Below are 4976 nucleotides of genomic sequence, written 5' to 3' on the forward strand. Positions count from 1 at the left end.
CTAGGGGGGTGTTCCAGATATGTTTATTTTAGAGCTATATGGCATTGCTGCTCATTTTTAACAGACAGGCACAGCTCATTTTATTGAGCTTCGTGTTTTTCACAAATTGAAGATTTGTGGCAACCCTGTGTTAAGCAAGCATATCAGCGCCATTTTCCCAACTTGCAATATTTCACATTTTTCACTACTGTTATATATGTCATGCTGACCTGTGATCATCAGTCTTTGTTATTACTATGCTAATTGTTTTTAGGCATCACATAACATGGCGAACTTAATAAATGTGTGTTCTGACTACTCTACCAACCTGCTGTTCCCCATCTTTCTCCCTCTTCTTGGGGCTCCCTATTTCACCATAGTGAAATTAGGTCAACTAATAACCCTACAATGGCCTCTAAGTGTTCAAGTGAAAGAAGGAGTTGTGGGTCTCTCACTTTAAATCAAAAGTTAGAAATGATTAAGCTCAGTGAGACAGTCTTGTCAGAATCTAAGACAGGCCAAAAGCTACGCCTCTTATACCAAAAAGTTAACCAAGTTGCAAATGCAAAGGAAATGTTCTTGAAGGAAATTAAAAGTGCTACTCCAGTGAACACATGAAAGATAAGAAAGCAACACAGCCTTATTGCTGATATGAATAAAGTTTTCATGGTCTGGATAGATCAAACCAGCTACAACATTCCCACACAGAGACTTGGTTTAACAAAGCCTAATCCAGAGCAAGGCCCAACTCTGTTCAAGTCTATGAAGGCTGAAAGAGGTGTGGAATCTGCAGAAGAAAAATTTAAAACTAGCAGACGTTGGTTCATGAGGTTTAAGGAAAGAAGCCGTCTCTACAACGTAAAAGTGCAAGATGAAGCATTAAGTGTTGATGTAGCAGCTGCAGCAAGTTGTCCAGAAGATCTAGCTGAGATAATTGGTGAAGGGGGCTACACTGAGTGATAGATTTTCAGTGTAAACAAAACAGCCTTATATCGGAAGACGGTGTCTGCTGGGATTTCATAGCTAGCGAGGAACAGTCAATGCCTGGCTTCAAAGCTTCAAAGGACAGGCTGACTTTCTTGTTAGGGGCTAATGCTGCTGGTGACTTTAAGTTGAAGCCAGTGCTCATTTACCATTCTGAAAATCCTAGGGCCCTTACGAATTATGCTAAATCTACTCTGCCTGTGCTTTATATATCAGACAACAAAACCTGGATGGTAGCACATCTGCTTACAACATGGCTTACTGAATATTTCAAGCCTAGCGTTGAGACTAATGCTCAGAATAAAAGGTTCCTTTCAAAATATTACGGCTCATTGACAATGCACCTGGTTGCCCAAGAGCTCTGATGGAGATATACAAGGAGATTAATGTTGTTTTCATGCCTGTTGACACAACATCCATTCTGCAACCATGAATCAAGGAGTTATTTTGACTTTCAAGTCTTATTTTTTTAAGAAATACTTTTTGTAAAGCTATAGCTGCCATAGATAGAGGCTCCTCTGATGGATCTGGGCAATGTAAGTTGAAAATCTTCTGGAAAGTATTCACCATTCTCCATGCCTTTAAGAACATTTGGGATTTGTGGGAGGAGGTCAAAATATCAACATTAACAGGAGCTTGGAATAAGCTGATTCCAACCCTCATGGATGATTTTGAGGGGTTCAAGACTTCATTCAGTGGAGGAAGTAACTGCAGATGTGGTGGAAATAGCAAGAGAACTAGAATTAGAAATGGAGTCTGAAGATGTGACTGAATTGCTACAATCTCATGATAAGACTTCAACAGATGAGGAGTTACTCCCTATGGATGAGCAAATAAAATGGCTTCTTGAGATGAAAACTTCTGGTGAAAATGCTGTGAACATTGTTGAAATGAAAACAAAGGATTTAGAATATTATATACACTTAGCTGATAAAGCAGCAGCAGGGTTTGAGATGATTGACTCCAATTTTGAAAGAAGTTCTACTGTGAGTAAAATGATGTCAAATAGCATCACAAGCTATAGAGAAATCTTTCATGAAAGGGAGTCAATTGATGCAGCAAACTTCCTTGTTGTCTTATTTTAAGAAATTATCACAGACATGCCAACCTTTAGCAGCCACTGCCTTGATCACCAGCAGCCATTAACATCGATGCAAAACCCTCCACCAGCAAAAAGATTACTCATTGAAGGCTCGGATGATAGTTACCATTTTTTCCCAATAAAGCATTTTTTTTTTTAATTAAGGTATGTACATTTTTTTTTTAGGCATAATGCTATTGCACACTTAATAGACAGTGTAAACATAACTTTTATATGCACTGGGAAACCAAAAAATTCATGTGACTCGCTTTATCGTGATAATCACTTTATTGTGGTGATCTGGAATTGAACCCACAGTATCTCCAAGAAATGCCTGTATTGTAAAATATTAGATTTGTATATGTTTAATACTAAAGTCGCTTTCTTATTATTCCCAAGAAAATATATTGCAATCTTGATAAATCAATACAAAGGGATTGTTTAATTGAGTAACATTTAATAAATATTTATTACCTCAAGCAATATTTCAAGATTCTGTAATTACACTGGAGCCCTGGTGGCGCAGTAGTTAAGAGATAACCAAAAGGTCAACAGTTCAAATCTACCAGCTGCTCCTTATAAACCCTATGAGGTAGTTCTACTCTGTCTTATATGGTTGCTATAAATCGGAGTCGACTCAAGGACAAGGGGCTTAGCTTTTTTGGTTTAATTCCAAAAGTGAACAAAACAACGTCTGTTCCCTCCTTTTCTGGTTGGAGAAAACAGATAAACAAGTTAACACAGTGTGCCAAATGGTGAAAAATGCTTTGGGGAAAAATAAAAGCAAAGTTATGAGAAACAGGAGTGCAGGGAGGTGGAGAGGGAATGGTATAACTAGGGTAGTTAGATAAGGCCTCTCTACAAAAGCTTTCTATAAAGAAGAATAGAAGGAAATGAGATAACTAGCCATAGCTATGATATGTCATTAGATGGGAGCACAATTGACCCTCTTAAGGAGCAGTGATAAGGCTATTATGGCTGAGGCTAAGTGAACAGGGAATGAAGTCAAAGAGTTGGGAGTAAAGGAATCACCAGGTTGAGCCTTGGAGATCACTGTGATGTCTCTGGCTTTTACTCAGTTTGAGCTGACAAGCATGGGAGGAATTCGAGCAGAGGAAGGACATGAGATATCTGTGTCTTAAAAGGATTTCTCTGATTGCCATGAGAGAAGATTCTGAAGGTCAGGCATGAAACGAGGCTGCAAGATCATCAATAATCCAAATAAGATGAGAACTTAAAATTGGTCATTGGATTTAGCAGTGTGGGGACCAACACTGTGGTGACCTTGGCAAGAATGTCATCACAGGTGGCGTTTCCCAGAAGCAAGCACTGAGATGGAATTCGAATGCAGTATATTTATTAGGGATCAACACCTTTGGAAGGGAAAAGGAGAAAGTGGGATGGGGTAGAGGAATAATTCAAACTGTGATGCGGGATCCAAAAGGCCTTGTCCAACCTCACAGAGTGCCATTAATGTAAATGGAGTGTCAGAGTATTCCGATACTCCAAGTTATCTGAAATATATGGGTCTTTATACCCCATCACAATCAGTCATTGGATGTGGGCCCAATAGGAGGGGTGTGTAGTTGAAGCAAATCCTGAAGAAGCTGACAGCTGGAGTCTATGTGTGAAATGATGCAGCAGTAGAGAAAATACGAACAGAGACGGGGAAAATTATTGGAGCGATGGCCGGCTGAAAGTGAGAGAGAACGGAATCTAGTTGATCTCTGCACAAAGCAGTATTAACCAGCGGTTATTCACACGTGTGCATATAATTATGTCAACTTTTTTTTTTCGATAAGGCTCTTTAGTGAAGTCGAGTCTGTATTTCTTAAATTGAAACCCACAAAAGGAATCTTATGCTTTTTTTTTTTTTCTTTTACTCAATTTAAAAAATTCTCTTTTTTACTGGATTAATCTAGAGGTGCTTTTCTCAGAGATCTCTCATTGAATTATTCATTTCAACAACATATAAAATATCATATTATCATTATGCTGAAAATTGTCCTGAGTGGTAGAACACACTGAAAAATGTTTATTTCTCTATTTGCAAAATTGTGGATTTAAATGTTTTTTGAAATCTATGGTACTGGCATCATACTTTTCCCTCCACTGTAGAGTATGAAATGTACTCTTTAGGAGTGGAGGTGAGAGGTGACATCAAAATCTGGAGTAGGCAAAAGGCAAGTATCACTCCTACTTAGCCATCATAGACTTTCCTTGCCATCCTAAGTGCCTTTCAGTATAGAGCATGCTAGACACAAGAAGCCCTGGGTGGCACAGTGATTAAGGGCTTGGTGGCTAACCAAAAGGTCAGTAGTTCTGCTCCGTGAGAGAAAGATGTAGCAGTCTGCTTCTGCAGAGCTTATAGCCTTGAAAACCCTATGGGGTAGTCTGACTCTGTCCTGTAGGCTTGCTATGAGTTGAAATCAATTCAACGGCCACAGGTTTGATTTTGTTTTGGTTTATGCTAGACACGTGGACACACCAAACTGAATAGAAACAAAGTATGTAACATAAGCCACTTATATTTAAATCTCTTTTTGTTTCTTCAAGTATAAAAAGAGAGCTATTAAAACTTCCTGGCTTCGTAGTAGATGTGCTTTTAAAATTTATGTTGGAAATGAACAAAACTACCAATGTTGTGCCTTTCTGTGTGGACAATTGCAAATACCAGGAAATGTGCGAGGCGGTATAATGCTCACTTTGTTTAAGTGGGCCAAAGGGGGCTAGAAGCGGTTTGGGTAGAGGTAACTGATAAAGACTAGTAAACTCTTGAGAGGTTAGCGAGAAAGGACATAGAAATTTCTTCTCTGGAAGGCACTGAGTAATACAAGGCTCTCCGACAAACCAGAACAGCAATTGATGACCTCTGAATGTTTCTTCCAGCCCCAGTATTCTCTTCAGCTCTGTCCCAGAAGCACTGTTTGCT

At 39.0% G+C, this 4976-nt stretch overlaps 1 pseudogene; it reads left to right on the forward strand.

Annotated features, from left to right (window-relative positions):
* Positions 1 to 387: 387 nt before the first annotated feature.
* LOC126067004 (tigger transposable element-derived protein 1-like) lies at positions 388 to 2204 on the forward strand (annotated as a pseudogene).
* Positions 2205 to 4976: the final 2772 nt, after the last annotated feature.

The sequence above is a fragment of the Elephas maximus genome, chromosome 2 (assembly GCF_024166365.1).
Source record: "Elephas maximus indicus isolate mEleMax1 chromosome 2, mEleMax1 primary haplotype, whole genome shotgun sequence".
Lineage (NCBI taxonomy): Eukaryota > Metazoa > Chordata > Mammalia > Proboscidea > Elephantidae > Elephas > Elephas maximus.